This window comes from Cupressus sempervirens, chromosome 3, assembly GCF_028749045.1.
Source record: "Cupressus sempervirens isolate cs-2001-9-10 chromosome 3, ASM2874904v1, whole genome shotgun sequence".
Classification (NCBI taxonomy): Eukaryota; Viridiplantae; Streptophyta; class Pinopsida; order Cupressales; family Cupressaceae; genus Cupressus; species Cupressus sempervirens.
The window spans coordinates 575,141,355-575,168,970 of NC_143120.1; the positions used below are offsets into that span (position 1 = coordinate 575,141,355).

A 27,616-nucleotide genomic window follows, 5' to 3' on the forward strand; every position below is an offset into this window, starting at 1 on the left:
AAGAACTATGCATAAGTAAATCAATAGAAACCACAGCCGGAAGAAACTTTTGAAGATTGTCTCGTAATAATATTATGAGTTTAGTTCCTCTACAAGGCTTCAATAACACTTTGATGGTAACCTACACTTGTACTTCACAACTTTCTGCAAGAGCATATTCCTAGATATGCAACTACCTAGCGCACTCTTAGCCAAGAACCTAACAATTTACTTTGAAAAAGAAAGAAATGAAAGGGATTATGCATTAATATTTTTAAAAATGACCCTGTTGGATGGTTTCATCATTGATGTCAACCAGCTGGTGTTCAAGTTTGTGTCAATTTTTTGAAGTTTCAATCGAAGGTGCTTGACCTGCTTCAGCTGCTTGGTTGTTTGGACTACCCGTGTGTATACTTGATGAAGTTTGATATGAGCTGTGTGCTCATGTGCTTACTTATACTCACCAACTTACATCCTTTTCTGTGTCAGCCCTTTACTACTCACTCTAAATGGATTTGTGCCTAATGGATTTATGGCTCCTTGTGTAAGTGACATGTGTTCTGACATGCTTTGTTTTTGGTTCTGAGCTTTCACTTCAGTTTTGGATGCTTCCTTGCATATAGAACGGCGCATCTGTTTATTGTTCAACAGTTGTTGTGTTCTTGTGTGGATTTGGTAAGATGTTTCTGTTGATGCAGGATAAATGCTGCAATATCAGTTAAGGTTGCCAGTGCAAATATTGTCAGGTGTAACTGAAAATTCTTGCAGTATGAAGCCTGATGGAGTATGAAGTTGACAGTGTTGCAGATGGAACAAGCATTTTTTCCTTTAAAACACGATGACAACAGTTTGTTCTGGATAGGCATCTGTGTGGGAGAAAAGACAAAGCTCTTTTTGCAGGTCGATTGACACTCTGATAACTCTGCTGTAACTGATAAAATTGATTGAAAAAGAAGATTAAGGTGCTGCCAGTTTTAAAAAAGAGACGGAGATTTCCAATGAAAAAGATATTTAAGGCATCTGTTGTTGCAGGGATGAGTTGAATAGTAAAAAACACTGGAATACAGGTGTGGGTTTGTTCCTTTCTTAAGTGTGTTTGATGATTGCCTTGAGATGATGCCATTCTGACAAAATACAAGGTAGCTGTGTGAAGAAAATGAATAGCGACGGTTTTTGAGTTTTTTTAATTCATGCGGAAGTTTTTTTCCTTTTGAGAGGTTATGATAGAAGAACCCAATGCGAGTAGGAGTAGAACAACTGTTTTTGTTTGATTTGTTAGTGTGGACCGTACAAAATACAGTGAGTTTGTTTTGGAACAGTCAGGGAGGCTTCTGTGAGCGTTTTCTTGACTGTTGATATTTTCGGCAGAGAGATATACAGGTGGTCATGAATACTGAGGCTTTTTTCTTTTTGGTCTGGCATCAATATATGACTAGTTTCAGATTAAGTGAAAGATTGGATAAGTGTTCTTTGTGTGAGTAGAAGATCATCATCCATTCTTGGATATCTGATTGACTGTGGAGTAAGGCTCACAAATAAATGATAATTGGTGCTGCAAATGTGGAGTGATTTGTGCACGATGCATGTGAAAGATGCACTGTTGTTTTAAACTGATTGTTTCTCTTCTTTGGAGTTATGTCTGTCATGGGTTGTTGGTGGTAGCCTTATACCCATTTTGGAACTGTTGTAAAGGTTATTGTCTTCCAGTTGTGCGTGTTGAAAATTTAAGCTTCTGATGTATGGGGTTCCAGCCCACTTTGGAGATTAGTGATACCGTGATTTTTTTACCCTATTAGTTTTGCCATGAGATAACTTTGGTGTCTTTGTTTTTCTGTGTGAGATCTCTGTTGTTGCTTGAGTTACTTTAGTTTTAAAGTTTTTAAAATAGTGATTCAACCCCTTCCCCTCTTAGTATTGTTTGGTTTACAATTGGTATCAGAGTGGGTTCTCTTCTAAAAGCTTAAAAGCCCGAGAGTAGGTCTGTCCCATATCAGCATGAGTGCTTTGAGGGTCTTGCCGTATGGCAGTGCAAAAGGTCGTACAATGATTGCTGGGTGTCGTATGGTCATGAGGAAGGCAATTTGTGACCAAATGGTATTGAGGGGGATACATTGAATGGCCGTACGGTGGGAAGATGGATGTATGGGAAATTTGAGTGCCGTACACTACTCAGGGAGATGCTAATGAAGTCGTATGGTGATATTCCAAGGCCGTACGGTGAGTCTACAGAGCCTAATACTGAGCAGTAATACAAGTTACTTAGAAACGTACAGTAACATACACAATTGGCACATGCAAAGTCCACTGATTCACCAATAGATATGCATATAAGTTGCCAACTTGCTAGATACAGACCAAGAACATCACCGGAATAGGGTGAGGGTTTATTCCCACTGAAACCGAGTAAGCCAAATAGGGAAGGTCTTTCACTTCCAAAATGGTGAACAAAGTTAGCCGACGGATACACAAACTACGAAAACTAAATAAAAATGGGTCTGAGATAAAATAAATCAATCGGCCTATTATAAAGATTAAATGAGTACATTTATTTTATGACAGGGACATTACAGTCCTCCTGTCCCAAAATTTGCTTGTCCTCAAGCAAGTGCAGTGTCGGGTGCTAGAGGATGTGTTCGCCTTCCCACGTTGCGTCGTCTAGCTGTAGATGTCGCCAACGTATCAAGTACTCCCTGACAGTTCGGTTCCGTAGGACCTTTCACACAGTTAGAGAATCTCAGCAGGTTCCAAAATGAGTTTTCCTTCGTCATTGAGTGGCGGAAGATTGGTATTGACGATGATGTTTTTCCCGATAGCCTTCTTCAGATAGGAAACATGGAAGACATTGTGAATGTGACTACCCTCCGGAAGCTCTAGTTCATACGCTACCTCACCAATGCGACGGATCACGTGGTAAGGACCATAAAACCGTGGCTTTAGTTTCTCCTTCCCTGTTCCCTTTAATGAGGACTGTTGGTATGGTTGAAGTCGGAGATATACCAGATCCCCCACTTCAAAACTCCTCTCTATCCGATGTCTGTCGGCATACACCTTTTGGTGGTTTTGTGCCTGCTGTAGGTTTTCTTTCAAGCTTCTCAGAATGTCCTGTCCCTTCTAAAGCCAATCCTTCGCCCTTGGAGTGCGGTTGTCGCATAGAATTGTATCAATGAAGGAGAGTGGTTCATGTTCGTACAAAGCTTTGAACGACGCCATCCCGATCAACATGAGATGTGTGGTATTGTAGCAGTATTCCCCGAGATGGATCCGTTTCACCCACGCACGTCGTTGTGCCAAGACGTAGTTTCGTAGGTAACCTTCGAGCCATTTGTTCACAATTTCAGTTTGGCCATCCGTTTGCGGGTGGTAACTCATGCTCGGTGATAATTTAGTCCTTGCCATCTGAAACAATTTTTCCAAAAGATACTGACGAATTCACCGTCCCGATCGTTGACGATGTTTCAGGGTAGCCCGTGCAGGCGAAAGACTTCCCAGAAAAACAGTTCGGCAACTTGTGCAGCCTGGAGGTTTGACGGAATGGCGAAGAAGTGAGCATACTTTGTTAGTTTGTCAACCACCATGAAGATGTAGTCCTTTCCGTTCACCTTGGGAAAACCTGTTATGAAGTCCATTGGTATACTTTCCCACTTATGTTTGGGAATCGGCAAAGGCTGTAATAGTTCGGTAGGAAGAGTGTCTTCAGACTTGTTTTGTTGGCAAACCGTACATTCTCTGACATGCTGCAACACATCCCCTTTCAGTCCCTTCCATGAAAATCTCTCCCGAACACTTCCGTAGGTTTTAAGGAAGCCGGGATGTCCAGCCAGAGGGGAGTTGTGCACTTCCTTCAGGATCTTATGCTTCAGTTTGGATTTTGGTACCAGGTATGTCCAGTCTTTATAGTAGATGATTTCATCCACCACTCTGTACCGGTCATCATGGATGTGGCCATCCATTATCTCACAGGAAAATGTATTCTTAGAATGTTCTACCAACAGTTGTGCCTTCCAGTTAGCTAAGATCCGGTCTAGTGAGCAGATGGTGGGTTTTCTGGATAAGGCATCTACAAAAACATTGTTCTTCCCTTTTACATATTCAATGTCAAAATCAAAAGATTGAACTTTGCTTACCCACTTTTGTTGTCGTTCATTCAAGTCCTGCTGCTCCAGGAAATATCTCAGGTTGTTGTGATCCATACAAACAAGCAGCTTGGCACCAAACAGATGCTGTCGGAACTTGGTCAATGCATGTACAATGGCCAACATTTCTTTATCATAAATAGAATACAGGTGCTCTACTGGTGTAAGCTTTCGGCTCTCATAGGCGATGGGGGTGTCTGTCCTGCATTAGAACCACTCCAATGCCTTCCTTGGACGTGTCGAATTCCAAAACGAATGGTCAGGTGAAGTCAAGCAAGGCCAGAATTGGGCAAGTGCTCATGGCCTCTTTTAGCCTATCAAATGTGAGTTGTGCTTCTTTGTTCCATTGGAAAGCCCCTTTCTTCGTTAGATCTGTTAAAGGCGCACTAAGTTGAGAAAAACCTTTGACAAATCTTTTGTAGTAACTGCATAATCCGAAGAACCCTCGCAAATCCGTAAATGGTTTTGGGGGAGGCCAGTCGAGGATAGCCTGAATCTTCTCCTAATGCACTTGAACCTCGTAATGACTAACAACATGCCCCAAGTACAATATCTCTAACATCCCAAACTCACATTTGGATTGTTTGGCGAATAGGGATTGCTCCTCCATGATACTCAGAACCTCGTTTAGATGCTTCAGGTACTCCTCCCATGTCCTGCTATAAATAAGAAGATCATAAAAGAATACCAATAGATACTTATGCAATTGTCTGTTGAAATTGCGGTTCATGCATGACTGAAATGTGGCAGGTGCGTTGGTCAGACCGAACGGCATGACCAAGAACTCATAGTGTCCGTAGTGGCAGTGGAAGGCCGTTTTCTCCACATCTTCCCTCATTCGGATCTGATGGTATTCGGAACGAAGATCTATTTTTGAAAAATAGACCGTGCCATGTAGTTCATCTAGCAGCTCATCTATCCTCAAGATGGGGTACCTGTTCTTTATTGTCCTTTTGTTCAGAGTGTGATAGTCCACACACATGCGCATCGTTCCATCCTTCTTTTTGACCAACACCACGGATGATGCGAATGGGCTAGAACTAGGTCGCATCCATCCCTTCTCAAGCAACTCCTGAATCGTTCGTTCGATCTCATCCTTGAACTTCTTGGGGTGGCGGTACGGTGTGGTTATGATGGGTTTTGCCCCTGATTCCAACTCTATTGTGTGTTCAAATCCCCGATGCAGTGGTATGCCAAGAGGAATATCCATGAAAACCTTTTCATGCCTGCTTAAAATATCCTGAACTTCTTAGTCTCGTGGAGGTGTTCGGTGCCTCTTTATGGGTTCCGCTGAGATAAAACAATGTGCAACCCATGCCACGTCATCGTGTCGTAGGATTGCCTCCATTCGATGCGTAGAAACTTCCTTCGGACTATCATTTGCCATCCCTTGGAGGACCACCTTCTTCTTGTCAACCACGAAAGTGAAGTCCATTCGCTTGAAACTCTGTGTGTACTCATCAAGCATCTCCATCCACTGTATGCCAAGAATGATTTCCATGTCAGCGAGGTCCACTATGAAAAAGTCCTCTATCACCGTGTGATTTGCCATCGTGATGCTCAGCTGAGGAACAAGGTGCGTGCAGGGAAGGAAAGTCCCTCCGACAACCTTGACCTGAAAGCCTGTGTTTGCTTCCATCGAGAGATTTCTTCACTTTACCAAGGAGGAGTTTATGAAATTCAAAGTAGCTCCGCTATCTAACATCACTGTGACTCTTTGTCCTTGAAGGATACCCCACACACGAAAAATTATGCACCTCAGATTGCCAGCCAAAGTAATGGATCCTCCGCGCTATACCAAGGCAGAAATCCTCTCCGTACTGTTTAAGTTGGCCATGTTGGTGTCACCGCTAGGTTGGATATCTTCCACTAGCATTTCCTCTTATTCCTGTTCGTCCTCTTCATCGGACATTACCTCAATGTAATGGATCTTCCCCTTCTCGAGGCATCGGTGGCCAGGCTCCCAAGGCCCTTTGTAATTGAAACACAACTTCTTCCTTCGGAGTTCTTGTCGGGATGCGTCATCCAATGATGGCTTCTTGGGCGGAGGTTTGTCTCTCGGAAACGTCGGCGGTTTTGGATGTGAGTGACTCTCGGAGAATGAGGATGATGTTGACGACGATGCCATGCTTTATGCTTTACTGATTGCTTTCAACAGGGTTGATGGATTGAATCCCTTCACCCAACCCTTCAGTGGTTTTGCCAACTCGTCCATAAAGAGCACGACTCGCCTTCTCTCGTAGATGTTCGTGACCAACATGGAAAGTCTCTGAAATTCTGCAATGAACTGATCTACTGATCTAGTTTGCCTCAGTTGCACCGGATCTTTGAAATTGAGCTCGGGGTCTTTTCCATCAAATCGTTGTATTAATCTCTTGGTAATCTCCGCATAGGTCTTAATTTGATCATGCCCTAGTGTGATTGTGCTGTGGTGCCATCATTTGTGTGCAACGCCCTCCAATTGCAATGTGGCGACTTTGACCGCTTCTTCTTCAGGCATAGGATTTAGCTGGAAGTAGGTGTCGGCTTTCATCACCCACGCCTGTGCTGAAATGGAGCCCGAACCATCAAATGGAGACAGGTTCACCTTACTCAATTTTCTCCTCAGATCATCGTTAAAGTATCCTCCTCTATTACCGCCTCCTGCGTGTCTCATCCTTAGATCTGCATAATTCTTGTAGGAAATGTCTTCTTCCAGGTTTGCATTCCTCCAGTCCTCCCTTATTTCTTCGAAGGTTGGAAGTCTTTCTCTATGATGTGTCTCTGTCCGTTGTGGGAAAGTTGGCATGGAAGGTTGAGAGCGTGCTGGGTGAGGGTGTGATCTGCCTGCCACCGAGTCCGCATTGTGCCCATTCTGTTCTCCAGATATTTCGTTTTCTGCCAACTTCTTGAGAGTTTCTTCCATGAGCCGTTCCGTATCAGTGATCTGTGGTTGATTCTTGGCAAGTTCCCTCAGAAGTGCCACAAGTTTGGTGCCCGTTGGTTCCCGTTTGTCAGCCATTCGATCAACGGAATGCGTCCTTCTTCTCTTTCGGCTATAAACTATCATTCACCGTCCACAAGCTAGCAAGATCAGAGGGCTCTGATACCATGGCAATGATCCAATCCTGCTATGCCCAGTTCCTGAGATCAAATCTGTATGGTCTATGGTCACAAGGCAAGACTCAATTGAATCGAACAGTACTGAAAGAAGGCCATACGGCCTGTTTATGTGACCGTATGGGACGGGGGTGTAAGTGTCAGGATAGCCTACGGGGAGTTGATTTCCGTACGACAGGAGAAAACGTACGAAGAGGTGAGAACAGGCAAGTTACAGTCTGTATGGTGGCGGAAAGTGGACTGTGCGGGGTTGGGGCTATTCGTACGGAATGAGGAAGATCGTAAGGTTAGAGAGAATGTTGTACGGTAGTGCAAAAGGTCGTACGATGATTACTGGGTGCTGTACGGTCGTGAGGAAGACAATTTGTGACCAAATGGTATTGAGGGGGATACATTGGATGGCCGTATAGTGGGAAGATGGATGTATGGGAAATGTGAGTGCCGTACACTACTCAAGGAGATGCTAATGAAGCCGTATGGTGATATTCCAAGGCTGTACGGTTAGTTTGCAAAGCCTAATACTGAGCAGTAATACAAGTTACTTAGAAATGCAGAGAGTAACATACACAATTGGCACATGCAAAGTCCACTGATTTACCAACAGATATGCATTTAAGTTACCAACTTGCTAGATATAGACCAAGAACATCACCGGAATTTATTCCCACTGAAACCGAGCAAGCCAAATAGGGAAGGTCTTTCACTTCCGAAATGGCGAACAATGCCGAACTCCAATAGGAATCCGCAGTATAAAGAAATATGATCCAAAGCATGCCTACAACTTTCTACAAGCTGTGCTTAAATACCTATCGGGAAAAAGTTTTCCGAGGGTGTACAAAGTTAGCCAACGGTGACACAAACGACGAAAACTAAAGAAAAATGGGTTCGAGATAAAATAAATCAATCGGCCTATTACAAAGATTAAATGAGTACAATTATTTTATGACGGGGACATTGCAATCAACATGAATAGTGTTGTGCTACAATGACATGAATAGTGTCATGCTACAGTGGTGTGAATAATGCCATGCTATACTAACGTGAATAGTGTCACGAACGTGAATAGTGTCATGCTACAATATAATTTATCCTCAATCAGTCCAAGATCTTTATAAAAATTATCCTTTTCGAATGACATAAGCATCAGACAAGAAGTGGGGAGGATATGAGCAAACACCCAATCTGCTTATAGCTGGAAATGTGCCCAATCCGCCTGTTAATGAAGCTGATAGCAATGAATTCCAAAGGCCAAACCAATGACATCTAAAATGTCACAAGAGAGGATAGATGTCCTCTAATGCCAAGAACAGATTTGCAACTCACACATTGATTTCTCCTCATATTCAACTTGCCGAATGAAGTCACTAACACTCCCCTTTATTCTTTCTCGAAGGGTCGATTCAACTCTCATGAGCAATGTGGGATAAAAGATGTGCAATATAAACATATTAAAATAATCACTTATGTCTGCCTTAGGCGCCCCTTTTGCTTTGCACACATTCCCATAAAATTTAATATTAAAGTAACACTTTAATATTTTACAACTAAATTAAATGTTTTCGATTAGGTAAAATAGGTTTTGAAGGGTGCCTGAAACCCTCTACAAGATTAAAGATTTTCAATGAGCGCATAGACCAAAGGTACAAAAAACAAACGTAGAACTGGTCACCCCCCTAACTAAGTGTAACCAAGGTGACAAAAAAGCTTATCACCAGCCATAAGAAAAGATCCAGTAAGGAGGTAGGGCCAAATACATCACGATTTGCCTTTTGAATTAGAGCCTCCCCTGCATGATTGAAGATTCATTTCTAAAGGAGGAGCAGATGGCCTAGTTTTCTTTCTTTGTATCGTAGTCCAACCATCCTCCACCTTGGTTGCCTCAACAGTCCAATCCCTGAAGAAGCAGAATGCCCAAGGGGATCCGAAAAAACAACAAACTCTCTAGAAGAGCCCGAATCCAATTGGCAGCCACTGAACTAGGAGGAAAGTCCAGTATTGGGGCGGGGGCAAGAGGGGGAATAGGATCCTGGCCCCCAGCAGGACCAGGAGGAACATCTAGAATTGGGGCGGGAGAGGGAGTGGGAAGTAAAAACTCCGCCTCCACTGAAGAAACATCAACAGAGGAAGCATCCGCAAACAAGGGTGGAACAGAGGAGGACTCCAACGCAGCAGGAGAGCTGACTATGATAGTAGGCGAGGCCACCACCTCAAAGTCTAGAGAAGAGTCACCATCCCCAATAGAAAGGGCTTTGAGAATAGTGTAGTGATCATCCGAAGCATTCTTCCACCAAGAAGGAGACTTTGTTGGTCTAGATTTTTCAGAGGAGCAACAAGCAGCAAGTTGACTAGTCTTGTGGCACTCCCTGCAATGGAAAGGGATTCTTTCATAATCAAGACACTGGACCTAAGATCCAATCAGAGAAGCCAAACAAATCATCGCTGGGAGTCCCTTGGAGATGTCAACCTCAACTAGGATTTGAGCATAAGTGGTGCGATACACATTGGAAGAAGCAGAATCCACAAGCGAGAAATCCCCAAGGGCCTCCCCCACCGCCTTCAGAACAAAATCCACCCAAAGGTGAAGGGGAAGATTCAGCAATTTGACCCACAGAGGGACCTTGTTAAAGGATTCCGTCGATGGGTGAAAATCCTTGAACTATGGTTTAGCCATTAAGGGAAATTTCTCATCCCAAGAGAAACCCCGACGAAGAATAACATTTCTATGTTCAGTTTAATCAAACTTCACAATGAAAAAACCCCTGGCAATAGGGTATATTTGAGCTGTACTTGAAATAAAGGGTTCTCATACACGACCAATCCATGCATGCAAGTCCAATAGTGAGGGCCAGAAACCCTTGAAGTGGAAAATAGCGGCCGAAGAGGAGAAATCTTCCAACTATTCAGAAATATCCTCAACAATGGTCGGTTCTAACTCCAGAATCAACGAGTTGCCAACAGCAATTGGCACAAAATCCTTGGAACCCAACCGCGCATTCAGACCCCCAAAGCCGCCATGGGAACTCGACCTCACATTCAGACCACCTAAATGAGCCTCGTAGGCAGCAACATCCACATAAGATAAGGTGGATCTACAAGCCTCAGGCGTCGACCTAGCAGGAACAACTGAAGGCGAGGATAGGGCACTGCCGCGCAACCCAAAAAACCGGAGCAGAAGGCGTTAACAAAGCAGAGGCGATAGGGCCTGGGCCAAGATCAAGCAAAGGCCCATGCAGAGGCAACACAGGCATAGCTGGCCCATCCACATTCAATGTAGCGACAACAGCTACGCGAGTGGGAACTTCAGCGACGCGGTGAGAGCTTCATTTTGAAAAAAATTTGACTCCACAACTAAATTAAATGTTACTTTAATATTACTTCAAGCATAAAAATATAGTAGCTATTGGACTCTGAACAATAGGAGTGATAGCACGTCGGAAAGCTCTTGTTGAGGAATATCAAATCCAATCACCAAAACTAGCCTCCCCTATGTACTGTTGACTTATTAAAATTAGTAACTATGCTTGAGACTGAGTAAATCAACTCCGTTTTGGCCCAAATTGGAGATGATGGCCAAAACACTCTAGGATCCCTTTAAACCCTTCGTGAGTCCTCGGGACCATGTAGAACTAGGCTAATGGACATACACTTGGTCAACTGCTAAAGTGGGGACATTACATTGTCAATGATTTTTGTGATAGTTCATGGAATATATGGAGAGCATCGTTTGGTTGGGAGGTTGATTCTCATGTGTTTTTTTCCCTCAAGAAACATTCCTATTATATCATCCCATGCAGTTGATTATGTTCGACAATTTGTTGGAGAATATCATCTAGTTGGGAGGTTGATTCTCATGTGTTTTTTTTCCCTCAAGAAACATTTCTATTATATCATTAAATGCAGTTGATTATGTTCGACAATTTGTTGAGCCTTAGAAATAGAGTGATTAGTTGAGGGTTTCAAGGGAGGAGGTTGATTCAACGTTGTCTTGTTTTGATTGCACACATAAATATGTAGTACCTACTTTATGAGAGAATGCAAGAATAGAATAGTAAGAATATATTTCTTACTATTCTATTCTTGCATTCTCTCATCCTGATGATGGATCACAGAGTGTGATCCGAAATGTTGATGCTAAAAAATATTTACATAGTCAAATCCAGAAACAAAAAATACATTTTAATTGGATTGTGGGAATCTGATAATGCTAATTTATATAATTTTAAATTATTTAAAGTGCACATGAAGGAAATAGTGCTAAGTGAAAAAATATGTAAAGCCTCTTCATAGAAAGTATTTCATAATATGATTGATGAATTTTGCTTGTGTTCTTGTGAAGACTTGGAGTTTCCAAGAGCTTCAGCATTTGCTTGTACAATTGAGAATTCTTCCATGTTATCGTAACCATGTGTGTTCGTGAAATATCTAGTGAATTTGGCATTCAAGTGACCTTCATTCAAGAGTTCTATTTGTGCCTAAAAGTGAAGTAACTGATCTAGGCTTTGAAGGACTGGAAGACATATGTACAACACACCTGTAGATTCATTCTTGACAACCATTCTATATCATATTTAAGTATTTAATAACTGGTAGAGTACTCGTGAATACTGATGCTACAGTACTTGATCAATAGGTGCTACAGTAGTTTCCACTTGGCACGTGGGGTTTATATCAAACAATGGTTAAAGTCTGTTAACTGCAAATTACATACTTGTTGGAGAATATTTATGGGACTTTGATTGCATGTTTGTAGTTCCAAAATTTTCTGTCATAAGAGTTTTCAAACCTACAGTTCATTCCAGGTTTTTTTGCTTTATATATGCAAGTATTTACATTGTTACTACTTGCGTCTCTTTTAATTAAAGGAAGTTTGGAATTAACATGCCAAGTGTTTGTGAAAATGCCATTTGGCTGTAGATACACATTTTACATGTCGAAATCATATGTTTGTATTCAAAGGATTAAAAAGATTGCATTTGTATCTTAGTAGTTTTCTTGGATATCTAGTAATCTTTTGCAAACATCTTAACTACATTTGAAACCATCTCAAGCAAGCACAAGCAATCTGAAAATAAATGACAGCAAGATAAAGGTTTCATGCAAAGTGTTTGACAAAATGTCAAACATCCAAAATTGAAACAAATTCAGCATTTGTTTGAGGTATAACCAACAAGGTTCTTACAGGAACTCATCTAATATGTGCCATTGCCTGCTAACTGATTGTAAGTTTGCCTTGCATGGCCAGCTAGAATTTCAATGAGCTCTGCTTTAATTATTGCTTGCACATGGATTTGCATCTATTGATGGTGTTAACGGAAGTTTGAACATCTTAAGTTTACCTTAGGGGAACACTCTAGCTTGGTTAATGTTGATGGATTGACCAAGTCTAGTAGAGTCACAAAGACATTCACGATTTCTTGTATTCTAGCAATAGAGTAGCTTTCTAGACCCTTGTCCCTTTGCAGTTTGTTTGGTTGGAAGTGGTTGATGTAATTGATGTCCTTTAACTGAGCATCTTAAGTCCCTTTGTGATACCAACATATTACATCATTATTGTTATCTATTTGACCTACTAGCTCAAATAGAGAGCCATGCTGCTGAAAATGACTGATTATCTAAGTGTTTATGTTCCAAGAATAATATTATGCAAACACTTGATCATTTACGTTTATAAATTGCATTTTATGATGAAAATAAAACAATATCTCATAAAGTAAAACAAGTAATTTAATTCATTTCTATAATTTTCCACACAGGCCGTGAAACTAACTAATACTAGGAAAATAAACTAAAGCGTGATTATGAACATAAATACAAATACGGAAAGAAAATATCAAAGTAAGAAGGGTTATGGGTGCCAGCCATTAAATAGAATGATTGGCCATGTTGCCAGTTGTCCACGTGCTTGCTTTCACTGTCCCACTTTCCATGATTCTACTCCAACTCCTGCAAATGCGAAAAATGGATTAGATTGAAACGATTTAAGAAATGACAAACAATCTAACCATTCCACCCCATATTTGCATTTACATCCAAATCCCAAGCCCTAGTTTATTTTCTAATAGTTCGTGTCATGTGCAGGCAGAAAATGATCAATGTCATGTGGACATAATATGTGGCTTCCACAAGGGTTCAAGCCCAACGTATCATTGATCAACATATATCATATAAAGTAAGAAAATTACATAATATCAAAGGAACGTATCAATTCTTTATTTGGAACCTTTTATTAAGTCAAGCATTCATATCATAGTAATAAATCAGCGAACTATTTAAGAACAAATTATCATTAACTTGAAACCTTATAGTTAAAGAATAGTCCATCATACAACAATGGAGGGGTAATCAACAAGCGGAGTTGAAGTAATTATGTAAATAATGATGGAATAGTTTAAGGGCCAGTTATATCAGCAGTGCAGAGGTGATTAAATACAATTGTAACATTCTATTAACAATCAAGTAAAGTGGAGTGAACAAATTGTGAGTAGACTTTTCAAACAGTTCATGAAGGTTCATTAAATGAACTATAATGTTCCCAACTGGTAATCACCTTAAATAATGAGTCTGATGTTCTTGGAGCTGAAAAAACGTGAGGGGAAATGTACGGGGATGAAGCAATGGGTAGTACGGTAGGGTAGTACAGGCTGTATAGTGTCAGCCCAAGCACATAGGAAGGCCATACAATTGCCGCTGTTGTCCTTACGGTGGTGGAGTAGGGTGACTGTGGCAGTCCGTAAGATGGGGAGTAGATGACTGCCATTCGGTGGAGACAACAGGAGAATGAAAGCTTGTACGGTAGACCCAGATGTCTGTATGGTAAGGAGGGAGTTGGAGGAGCTGGCCATACAGTGGAGAAAGTAGTACTACGGGAAGATGGCTTTGTGCAGGCTGAAGTGGACAATGTACGGATAATGAAGTAATGCTCAGACATGCAATAAACTTAGTGATCGGAATTCAAAAGCCAAACAAGATTTGAGATTAAACATGAATAATCCTTCAGATTAACATTTGCCAAAAGACGGTGCTCTGATTTTCCAAATCCGAGCGAAGTAGTTGTATGCAACAACAAAATAGAGTGAGGGTTGAATCTCATCGAAACTGCACAAGCCAAATAGGGAAGATCTTTCAATTCTAAAATGACAAACAAAACCAGATTTCCAACAGGAATTCGCAATACAAAGAAATAATCCAAAATGCATACCTAACGACTACCTACAAGTTGTGCTTAAATACCCCTTGGAGAATACTTTCTGAGGGTGTACAAAGATAGCCGACGGCTACACAAACCTACGGAAACCAAAAAAAAATGGGTCCGAGATATACTAAATCAATTGGCCCATTAACAATAGTTTGATTAATAATTTATTTTATAATGGGAAAATTACAGTTCTCCCGTTCCAAATTTTAATTGTTCTCAAGAAAATGCAATACCAAATGCTATAGAATGTGCTTGCCCTCCCACATCGCATCATCCAATGACAAGTGTTTCCAACTTACCAAATATTCCTTCACCGTGCGGTTCTACGGGGTCTTTTCACATACTTCAATGATCTCTGTAGGTTCCAATATGAGCTTTCCTTCCTCATTGAGTGGCGGAAGGTCTGCAGCTACTGTGATGTTCTGTCCCACAACTTTCTTAAGGCAAGAGAAATGAAAAACGTTATGAATACGATTCCCCTCTGGAAGTTCCAACTCATAGGCAACTTCATCGATGCTGCGAACTACATGATAAGGGTCATAAAATCGTGGCTTTAGTTTTTCTTTCCCCTTTTCCTTCAATGAGGATTGCCAGGATGGTTGAAGTCTGAGATAGGCCATGTCTCCCACTTCGAAACTTCTCCCAATTCAGTGTCTTTCGGCGTACATCTTTTGTTAATTTTGTGCATGTTGTGAGTTTTCCTTCAAGAATCCCAAGATGTCCTGTACCTCTTGAAGCTAGTCCTTCGCTCTTGGTGCGCGACTGTCATCTAGAACTGTGTAGATGAAGGAAAGGGGTTTGTAGCCATATAATGCTTTGAAAGGTGTCATCCCGATGGACATATGGTAATTGGTATTGTAGCAATATTCCCCTAGGTGCATCCATTTGACACACGTTTGTTATGCTAAAACGTAGTTCCACAGGTAGCCTTTGAGCCACTTTTTTACAATCTCCATTTGTTTGTCTGTTTGAGGGTGGTAACTAGTACTTGGCGACAATTTTGTTCTTGCCAGCCAAAAAAGTTTTGTCCAAAAGATACTAATAAATTGCCCATCTGGATGACTAGCAATGTTTCGGGGTAACACTTGTAGATGAAAGACATCTCTAAAAAATAGAGCTACTTTGCGGCCTGAAAATTTGAGGGGATGACGAAGAAATGTGCGTACTTCGTCAGTCTGTCAACCACCACGAAAATACAATCCTTTTTGTTCACTTTGGGAAGTCCTGTAATGAAATCCATCAAGATACTTTCCCACTTCTGTTCTAGAATTGGCAAAGGTTTCAGTAACTTGACAGGTAGAGTATGTTTGGATTTATTCTGCTAGTAGACCGCACACTCTCTTACATACAACAATGCATGTCCTTTAAGACCTTTCCATGAAAACCTCTCCTTGAGATGTCTATAAGTTTTGAGGAAGCCTGGGTGTCTTGCCAAGGGTGAGTTGTGTTCCTCTTTCAAGATTTTCTGCTTCAATTTAGATTCCGACACTAAATATATCCTTTCTTATAGTAAATGATGTCATCCACCACTTTTTACTGTTCATCTTGGGTGTTGCCATCCATTAGCTCATAGGCAAATGTGTTTTTGGAATATTCCACCAACAAATGTGCTTTCTAGTCAGCTGAAATTTGGGTTAGTAAACAGATGATAGGTTTCTTGGATAAAGCATCTACAATCACATTGTTCTTTCCCTTCACATATTCAATGTCAAAATCAAAAGCCTAAACCTTATCCTTTTTTGTTTCCTTCTATTCAAGTGCCATTGCTCCAGAAAATATCTCAGATTGTTGTTATCTGTACGAATGACAAACTAGGCATCCACCAGAAATTGTCGAAACTTGGTCAGTGCATGTATGATGGCCAAAATCTTTTTGTCATAAATGAAATTTAAGTGCTTGGTTTGTATAAGCTTTTGATTCTCATAGGCTATGGGATGTCTATTTTGCATTAGTACCATGTCAATGCCTTCTTCGGATGTGTCGCACTCTAGATTAAAAGGTCGAGTAAAATCACGTAGGGCGAGTATGGAACAAGTGCTCATTACTTCTTTCAATTTATCAAAAGTGAATTGTGTCTTTTCTTTCCACTGGAAGGAGCCCTTTCTTGTTAGATTTGTTAATGGAGCACTGAGCTGAGAGAATCCTTTCACAAAGCTCCGATAATAACTGCACAGTTCGAAAAACCCTCACAACTCAGAGAGTGATTTCGGGGGAGGCCAATCAAGGATAGCCTAAATCTTCTCTTGATGAACTTGAACTCCATATTTACTAACAAGCTGCCCTATGTACAATATTTTTGTCATACTAAATTCACTCTTGGATCACTTGGTGAATAAGGACTGATTCTTCATGATCCTTAGGACTTCACCCAGATGCTTCAGGTACTCTTCCCATGTTTTGCTATAAATAAGAATATCATCAAAGAATACCAATAAGTACTTATGCAATTGTTTGATAAAGATGCAATTCATGCATGACTAAAATGTAGCGGGTGCATTCGTTAATTCGAACGGCATGACTAGAAACTCATAATGCTTGTAGTGGCAACGAAAGGCTGTCCTCTCCATGTTTTCTTCGCTCATGTGAATTTGATGATATCCTAAATGAAGATAAATTTTTGAAAATTAAACTGCACCATGTAATTCATCTAACTCATTGATCCTTCGAATAGGATACTTATTCTTTGTCGTCTTTTTATTCAATGCATGGTAGTCCACACACATGCACATCGTTTTGTCTGTTAGCTGACTTGATTGTCGTCGGTGTTTTTGTATTCTGTAGCCGACATCGTTGGTAAAGATTTTGTAGCCGATGGGTAAATAGTTTGTAGCGACATAATATTTGTGGCCGACGAACTCCTTCGGGAAGGTTTGGCGGATAGTATTTATACCTTGTTTGGGATCATTATAAATCATCTTATCTTATGAAGCATAATGTAATGTTCTGGCATATGCAAATAATCTAAGGAGTTCTGCTGTTCGTGTTCATTATTTGTGTGCATTTCTTAATTAACCTATGCGGTAAACATTTGGCGACGTTGCCCTATGAACCTGGAAGGTGGGAGGAATGAAGATTAATGCCAAATCAGCTTAACAAGGATCGAAATAAGGCCAAAGGAAAAGATGGCATCTGTATTGTGCAAGAGAATTTAATTCTGGCACAGCAAGCCGAACGTCGACGGAGATTCCAGAAGATTGCCGACGAAAACTGTAGCACGGAAGAATTATTGGAGGAAACTCGATAGTGGGTGGAATTGGTGGAAGAAGCACGGGAGGAGTTTTTGAATTTGTGTTCGCCGAGGGAAGAGAATCTAGACGGAAGAGCATCGACTTGCACGACCCAGAGTGCCGACGGAGCAAGAGCGTGGAGTGAACTCTTCGTCCGGGATACACTTCCGTAGGAGGCAACTTTAGAAGACCCTTCTTCACCAAGGTTTGCAGCTGTTGAGTCCGCCGGTGTGGGAGTGCAGTCCGCAGGAGTGGGAGAACAGTCTGCCGGTGTGGGATTGTAGATCGTCAGTGTGGGAGTGCAAAACCACGGTGTGGGAGTGCATAGCGCCAATGTTGCAGGACCGAGCAACGCTTGTTTACAAAAACCAATCATGATGGTAGGAACAAAAGAAAAACTACCGAAGTTTGATGGTGATGGTATGTCCGATCCCATTCGACACTGCAAAACATGTGAAACGATCTGGAGGGCAAATGGCATAACTGATGAAGACGACTGGATGAGGCAATTTTTGGCCACGGGGCGTGGCAATTGATTGGTTTCCTAGTACGGATCTGCAGAAGCTAGATAGTTGGAATAACATCAAAAAGGAGTTTCTGGCTGAATTTCAATTGTTGCGTGACGATAATGAAATTGTTGCAGAGATCTTCAATATCAAGCAAGGAAAGAACGAAACTGTTCATGTCTACGCCAGGAAATTAAAAGATTTGATAAACAAAATGGAAAATAAGCCGGCGGATGGACTTCAGAAAAGGTGGTTTGTGGAAGGCCTATGCCCAAAGCTACGGAAGAAAATGAAAATTGTGTCGCCGTTGTCGTACACGGAAGCTTATAACAGAGCACTGAACCTCGAAAGTGAGTAGAAGACAAAGAAGAAGAAGAAGACTAGCTCATCTAATTCTGATGATGATGAGCCTTCTAGCGAAGATAGCAGTGACGACGAAGGCAGTAACAAGAAGGTCCGTGCCCTACAGAAAGACATGATCTGCATGATGGAGTTTAAAAACATGCAGAAGGAGCCAAAAGGCAGTGAGCTGTGGTGCACAGAGTGTAAGATCGACGGTCATACTAAAGGATCCTGTCCAAAGAATCAATTCTGCGACATTTGTCAAATCATGGGCCACTCGACAAAGGAATGCCCCTTTAACATGAAAACTAGAGGATCACCCTAGGTGCTTCTTACACAGGAGACTTCCCCGTCGGGTAGTAGCGGGAACACCAATAATGCAGGTGTCACATCTGGAGGATACAAGAATAATAGGCATGGACAAAACAACAATAACAATAACAATACTAGCAGAAGCCGAATCCAGTATGATGCGAATGGACGCCCAATCGTACAGTGCTGGGCATGTAATTTGTGGGGGCATTTTGTGGGGGAGTGTCCAATGGCGAATACACCTAAACTATTGTGCCGATGGTGCGGACATGGCGATCACGACGACTCCAAGTGTCCAAAATCCGGAGTTAACCTGATCACTGTTGGGACGGATGAGGAAGAAGTTTTGGCAATTACATGGAAACAAGCAAAAGAATACCCGGACCCCGCTGAAGAAAAGAGGAAATTTGCGAAAGCACGGGCAGAGGTTGAAAAAGTATCCCAAGTGGCAACACCTCAGTCGAAGGACACCATCAACACTTCATCGAGGAATTCCGTGGAACAAAACATAGTACGGCAAATTTTGCGGACGGAGGTACCAGTAAAGATAAATGACTTTTTTCTCACCATGCCTCAACTCCGGTCCGCCCTCACAAATATTACGCCAATTCCTAACTTACCCGGAGAACCGAGCTGAGGGAAGGAAAAGGAAATTGCGACAGGCAGAGAAGACTAGATGTTGCTGGCCCTCACATCCGGACGACACCCTGTGGTCGTCGAGATGGGAATCCTCGGACATGTTCTCACGGACACAATGGTTGACGGAGGGTTCGGCGTAAATGTATTGCCGGAAGAAACTTGAAGGAAGCTTTGACAGTCGACATTATGGCCTTCGAAATTTTAGCTGCTGATAGCCGATCAACATGGCATTAAATCGTTGGGTATCCTCATGGGACAATCGATAACAATTGGCACTCAATCGTTCCTCTTGGATTTCGTGGTGATTCCATTGAAGAGAAAAGGATACGACGCCATCTTGGGCTGCGAGTGGCTTATCGAAGCGAGAGCCCGACATGACTGGAAGAAGAACACTTTATCACTGGAAAGTAAAGGCCACCGATTTGTCATTGATCTGCACACCCAAATGGTAGGGGAAGAGGCCTTGTCATCAGATTTTGAGGAAGAGGAGGATGAAGGTAGACAACGGATGGAACCGGATCAGGAGGGAGTCCTGGGATTGGACAGGGGATCAACGGATGAGGACTTGGATTCGGTCAACGGTCTCTACCACTGGCAAATGGAGGACTACGAATTATTTCACAGCTGCAATGTTCTGTCGATTGAGGAAGGTTCGAGAGAGAACGAATATCCAAAGGAGTTTATTGAAGTAGAGGGGGAGGCACCGTTGGATGTTACACCTGCTCACACATTTAGTAAGGGAGAGACAATTAAGTATACTGAAGCCACGCTGCAAACATAGAATTTGGGAGACGAGGTAGAGTCGAAGAACATACTAGTCGGAGATAATTGGGATCCAGTACTCAAGGCCGCATCATTCAAGATATTCTTGGAATATAAGGATGTGTTTGCATGGACATACAAGGACCTCAAGGGAGTACCGCTAGAGTTGTGTGTGCATCGCATCCCACTAATCGAAGGAGCAATACCTGTACAGAAGCGACCCTATAGGATGAACAAGAACTATGCGGCACGGGTTAAGGAGGAAATCAATCGGATGCTGGAAGCTGGCATTATCTTCAAGGTGTAGACCAGGGAATGCGTGTCGCCGATAGTCATCTCACTAAAGAAGGATACTACTTAGATCCGGATATGCATCGATTTCAGATGCCTGAATGCAGTCACGATCAAGGATCCCTTCCCGATTCCATTCACAGACAGCATTTTGGAGGAGGTTGCCGGACATGAAATCTACTCCTTTATGGACGGGTTTTCCGGATACAATCAGATCTCTATAGCGGAGGACGATAAATTGAAGACAACATTTGTCGTCGTGGACGGGGTCTATGCGTACAATCGGATGCCATTTGGTTTGTGTAATGCGCTGACCACATTCCAGCGGATTATACTACATATCTTCGACAAGATGTTTGTGGGAAACTTCAAAGCCTTCCTGGATGATTGGTTAGTATTCAGCACAGAGGACAGACACTTGGCAGCACTTGGTGAATGCATGGAGAGATGTTGCAGAGCGTAGCTAGCGTTGAATCCCAAGAAGTGCAGATTCATGGTTCCGCAGGGAAGATTGCTCGAACACATTGTCTGTAAGGAAGGGTTGAGGACGAACCCCGACAAAGTGAGAGTCGTTCTCGAAATGTAGCCATCCACTAATGTGACGGAGGTAAAGTCTTTTCTCGAGCATATAGGTTATTACAGGAGATTTATTAAAATTTTTGCCAAGGTGTCCTACCCGGTAGACAGGTTTACCTGCAAGGAAGAATTATTTAGATGGGACAAAGAGCAGGACGAAGCATTTGAAGGGTTGAAAGTACGATTGGCTACGACACCCATCTTGGCGTATCTGGATTGGAATAAAGAGTTTCATGTTCATGTGGATGCCTCCAAGTATGCGATCGGCACAACCCTGGCACAGACAGGGGACCACGGGTTGGATCACTCGATATACTTTGCCAGCTGGTTATTATCATAGGCCGAGTAGAACTATGGCACGACTGAACGAGAAGCGTTGGGAATGGTCTATGCTATGCAAAAATTCCGTCATTATTTGCTCGCTACGCCGTTTGTGTTCTATGTTGATCACCAGGCCCTATTGTACATGATTAATAAACCTGTCATTCAAGGGAGGATCAGGAGATGGCTACTCTTGTTGCAAGAATTTACTTTCAAGATTATTGTTCGGTCCGGAAAGAAACATGTCAGCACCGACCACCTATCGCGGATCAAAACAGGGGAACTAGCAGAGGGTGTGAATGACGACTTCCTTGACGTGCAACTGTTTCAGATTGGGGTTCTGTCGGAATGGTACAAGAGTATCGGCGAGTACTTGTCAACAGGGCAGTTTCCCATAGGGATGCTACCAAGTGAAAGTCGCAAGTTGATAATCAGAAGCTGCACCTTTCAATTGATCAATGAATTGCTCTACAAAATGGGGCCGGATCATATTCTTCGGCGGTGTGTGTTGGAAGAGGAGATACCGCGGGTGTTAAAAGAAGCACATGAGGGTCCCGCGGGCGGACACATGGGACCCGACACCACTGTGCAGAAGATATTGCTCCCAGGTCTCTGGTGGTTGACGGTGTTCAACGATGCGTGGGAATAGGTCATCGGATGTGACACTTGCCAACGCATCGGGAAGCCGCTGAAGCGAGACTTCATGCCACTTAACCCCTCCCATGAGCAGGAACTTTTTGAGCGATGAGGATTAGATTTTATTGGACCCTTGCGGGTGAGCAAGACTCGACGGTGCTAGTACATCATTGTCGGAACAAAGTACCTGACCAAGTAGGCAGAGGCACGGGCATTACCAGATAACTCGGCCATCAGCACCGTGAAGTTTATTTATGAACAAATCATTACCAGGTATGGAATTTCGTTGCAATTAACGAGTGATAAGGGAGGACATTTTGTTAATCATGTCATTCGACTGCTCACCACACAGTTCAAGATTTATCATTCACTGTCGAGTTCGTAAGACCTGAGAGCAAACGGATAGGCCGAGGCTTCAAATAAAATCCTAGTATCAATCATCTACAAATCTTGTGCAGTTGAAGGTGTAGATTGGGAGGAAAATTTACCCGCCACCCTGTGGGCCTACTACACGGCCTACAAGGTGATGACAGGGCTCACACCATTCCAGTTAATGTTTGGACAGGAGGCGGTAGTACCAGCGGAATTCATGATTCCGAGCCTATGAATAGCACTAGAAAACATGCTAGGAGACGTCAAAAGCTTAAAGGAGCGGTTGTGTAAGTTGAATAAGTTGGAGGAGAAGCAATTGTTGGCGCAGTGGGCGACAGAAGTGACACAGAATAGATGCAAGGTCTGGCATGATAAGCATTTGAAACGAAGCAGGTTCCAGCGAGGACAATGTTGAAGTACGACGGTCGCAATGAAATAAAACCAGAGAAGTTCAAGGTGTGATGGGTCGGACCATACTAGATCCGAGAAGTCGGCGACAATGGAGCAATCAAACTATCGACCTTGGATGGGGAAGAGATACCTCAGGCAGTCAACGGATCCAAATTGAAAATATACCACGCTAGAAAGATTCTGTCGTCCTTGTCGTCGCCATCGCTGAACGTCGAGAGGGTTTCCTGGTCATTGTTGTCATTTGAAAATGGCGAGGCTTCGACGCCAATTTGAGGTGCTCTGTATATTTGAAATGAAAAATTGAGAAAAAAAAAAGAATTAAAAAAATAAAATAAATAAATAAATAAATAAAAAATTGAATTAGAAAAAAAAGAAAAAAAAGAAGTCCGCGGACTGTGTCCCGCAGGCAGGCTGTCCACAGACATGCGTCCGCAGGCAGGATGTCCGCAGAGGTCATTCTGCAGTGTTGTGTCTGTGGGGCTTCCTTTCCATGAATTTTCCTGCGTGTAAAAGATTCTCCTGCGGGTGTAAAACAGTATTCCCACGATGCTTCCCTTAACCTTCCTGCTAGCGGCTATGTTTGGCTGCGGACTAATTTTCTGTGGAAGGACATTAGGAAACTGATTCAAGATGCCCATACCACTGGCAGGATTGGGGCACTAACAAGAGCACCAGCGGAATTCTTCCCGCAGAACCTCTCATTCCTTGTTTCAATTTGTTCTTGAAACATTGGTTGAAGTCGTCCCCTCTTAGATGAGTGTTTCCGTTGGCTAATAATGCTTCCATTTGCATTTGTTTCGAGCGCAGTTCAAGAGGACAGTCAGTCTTCTTGTGGGAGAATCATCTTTTCCATGTCCATCTTTAGCATGAGAATGACGCAAAGTGCAGGGAATCGAGGCTTACATTTGCTTGGCTGGGGCCTTCCAGACACATGCCCTGATTTGTGAAGGCTGCGAAGGTTCACCGCGCTCTCCCATTCCACTGTCGTGTTGTCAAAATTGGGATTCAAGTAATCGGCCGTGAGGGTGTAGAGGAAACTGCAATCCGCTACGGTGTGGCTCTACGTCGACCTCCAATTACTCGACGAGTCGTCGGAAATGGAGTTCTAAACAAGTTTAGCTTGGCACAAGCTATATCTTATACAAGCGATCAGGGATTTGATTATACTGGAGCTGTCACAACAGTTCCAACCCGTACATGGTATGGTCGGTTCCATTCTTAGGTGATGTGGACTTGCAATTTCCCTAGTGGCGTGGGTAAATTCATTTTCCGCAAAGGTGGTTGGGACTTCAGCAACCGGGGGCAAATTCGAGAGGGAGAAATAAAGCAATCGAAACCCTATCTTGCATAAAGAGAAATAAACAGTTATTGCATGGAATCGGCAGGCAAACGGAAGTAGTGGAAGAGTCAACTGGTGGCAAATATGCAAAAGAATTCAAGGGTGTTGGCATCTGGGATCTGTGTTGCAGGGCCGTCGAGTTCCAGTAGCAAGAAGCAGAAGGTCAAGGAGGAACTCACGCATCTCACCGTCCAGTTTGAGGGTCTTAATGGTAGTGAATGCTGGAGATGGTGGCAGGAGACCTCGGAGGCAGAGCAGATTAAGTAGATTCTGGTACGGGCACAGCTGCATTGGGCGATTCAGCTTCCAATCTTCTCCATCCGGTTGTTCGAATCAGTTTTACGCACCATGATAAAGACATATAGTCCGTAGAGCAGGACAAGTACATTCATGTACAAAAAGCATCAGATGACGGTGTCTTTTAAGCGTAAGGATTTCACTAGGGTTTTCGGCATCCCTGGCCCCAATGGTAAGAAAGTGGAAATCAAGAACCACAAACTCTCATGGGAGCGGAAGGAGCATTGGATAGATCTAGTTTGCCGGGATGTTACACCCGTGGAGAGGGACGCAGCGGTTCAGGGGTCAAAGTGCAAAGGGCTCCACAGGGACTTTATTCGGGAGGGTCACTTGAGATGCATTATGGACGTCATCAAGAGCAGATTGACAGGTGCCACTTGGGCTTCAGATATAGCGTTACTGCAAGTTGTATTCATGAATGACATCAGGCGGGGGATGGTATATGATTGGGCTTCAGTCCTCACCGACAGGATGGAGGAATTCATGACGCTTCAACACTGTACATTTTTTATGCCGCACCATGCCATTGGGTTGTTCCTGGAGGCTGCAACTAGCTAGATACCACTGGATGATTTTGAGGCTCCTCCGAGGGGCAAGTTGGCAGACGGGGAGCCTCCCATATTCTATTGGCTGCACTTGGATATAGGGGGAACAGCAGCGGGCCAGAAGAGAGTATTCCAAGAACTGGACGCTTTCGGAGATACAGATAGCAGATGGGAGGACACTTTAGAGAATGAAGGGGTTGAGTCTGTGGAAGAGGAGAGCACTTCGGCGGAAGTTGGCGGTGTAGTGGGTCCACATTCTTTACCCCCCCTCACCTGTCAACTTCGACACACTTGACTACCTGCACGTCAGTCATTCCCCCGTTTGGCCAACACCATGCCCCGGTCATGATGACCCCTCCGACGGTGGCAGAGGTTGTCCCACGGGCAGTGACGGAGATGGTCCCACGGATAGTGACAGGTTCTCCCACAGACAGTGACAGATGTCCCGCGGACAGTCGCCGATTGATTGCCGATGGCTATAGTGGAGGTGATTCCAGTAGTACCAGTAGAGCAAGCAGATGTCGTTACAGTCATAGTCTCAGAGAGGGCACAGTTGCCAGAGCTGGAGCTTGAGCTTCAGGTTCATTTGGATGTGATTGATTGTGATGCAGTTATCACTGTTTCGTCATCCTTATTAGCAAAGGCCGAGCCAGTCGAGTCAGTCCAGCTAGTACAGCAAGAGGAGAGCATGAAGCCCGTGCAGTCAGAGCGATCGGAGGTGATGGATAGAGCTAGTATGTTTTTGAGGCAATAGTTCCGACTTACTCCTACCAAGTGTGGTTCGTCCATTCAGTCTCCTAGGCATTCAGGAGCATCACTTGCAGTCCCAGAGCCTCACCCTTAGGAGGAGGTAGTGCCACAGGCCGTGGTTGCACCGACAGCAGAGCAGGTGGCATCGGATGTGGACATCATTCCCGCGGAGGAGGATGAGATTAGTGATGCGGAATGGTCACTGAAGGGCTTTGCCAAAGAAGATTACGGGTCGGACGAGGATAGGTGCAGAGATTACCTCAGGACTATAAAGTCTACGTTGAAGAAGGGACATGATGTGGCAATTCAGGCTATGACTCGGCAGAGAGAGTGGCATTTGATCCGAGCATATATTCGTGGGGTTTGTCCACGACGATTTCAATCTTGTTTTGTGGGGAGAGGTTGTTCGGCGGTTGAGACACCTGAGATGTTGGCAGATTGGGCCACCGAGCCGGAGTTGGGACCGAGTGACACTCTGCTGATGAAGTTGGCTCACGAGATCATTGGATTGTATAAGGAGGTTTATTATGCTCGCTGGCGCATGGAGGTAGACAGGGCAGCAGACACTATTGCAGCTCAAAGATCTTTAGCAGTTCAGAGAGAGGCAAGAGAGAAGTTAGCCGTGGACTTGGCCGACCAACAGGCAGCATGGGCAGCAGAGCAGGCAACACTATTGAGGGATATGGCAGCAGTTGTGCAGGATAAGGACGTGGCTATCCGAGATGTGGAAGCGGTTGTACGGGATAAGGATGCGGCTGAGCACGAGTTGCAGTTAGCTAGGAGACAGGCTATGGATGCTGCGCTTCTTCTAAAGGAGGCCATAGAGGTTAATTCATAGGTTTAGACAAATCTACGCATCAGGACAGAGCAGGTGTATGAGTTGCATCGCCAGCACCACTCTTCTGGGACGCCTCCTCCTTCTCTCTAGTATTTCTTTTGTTATCTGTGGGTTGTCTCCTAATTTTGTTAGTCGTCAGGAGACGACTTTTCTTTTTGGGGGGGATGATGTCAGCTGACTTGATTGTCATTGGTGTTTTTGTATTCTGTAGTCGACATCATCGGTAAAGATTTTGTAGTCGACGGGTAAATAGTTTGTAGCAACATAATGTTTGTGGCCGACGGACTCCTTCGGGAAGGTTCAGCGGATAGTATTTATACCCCATCTGGGATCATTGTAAATCATCTTATCTTATGAAGCATAATGTAATGTTCTGGCATATGCAAATAATATAAGGAGTTCTGCTGTTCGTGTTCATTATCTGTGTGCATTTCTTAATTAACCTATGTGGTAAACACCGTCCTTCTTAGCCAATACCACTAATGACGGAAAAAGACTAGAACTTGGATGAATCCATCCTTTCTCAAGTAGCTCTTGGATCATCTTTTCGATGTCATTTTTGAATTTCTTGTTATGGCGGTAGGTGTGGTTAGATAGGCTTGGCACTTGCTTCCAACTTGATAGTATGTGTTGGTTATCAAAATCACAGGTTAGAAACCTACGAGCCTTGCCTGCTCGATGCTGGGTATCTAATTGATTTTAGCCAACGTGACAGGATCAAATCCTCTGCGCTTTAGGTTCCGCTGGACCAAGGCCTATTTACCCAAATCCAAAACTCGGATGCAAGATGTATTATAGCGGATTAAAGAAAACAAATTCCTCAATTGGCAAGTATCAAGGAAATGTGCTGGATTATTTATCTTCAAACTTCAATTACTTTATTTAAGATGTTATATATTGCTGAAACAGAAGTAGACAAATTACTAAATAAAATTAGATTGCCAAAAGAAAAAGACTAGAAAAATGCCAGCATTGGGTTCAAACTTATGAGCAATTTTATGATCAGTGCTGAATTCTATTTGGGCGATAGAGTCAAAAATACATTC

General features: G+C 43.1%; 1 protein-coding gene across 2 annotated transcripts in view; it reads left to right on the forward strand.

Moving 5' to 3' along the window:
* The window catches only part of LOC149567729 (uncharacterized), a 379,835-nt gene that overhangs the window by 262,935 nt on the left and 89,284 nt on the right, over positions 1 to 27,616 (forward strand). The window lies entirely within an intron of this gene.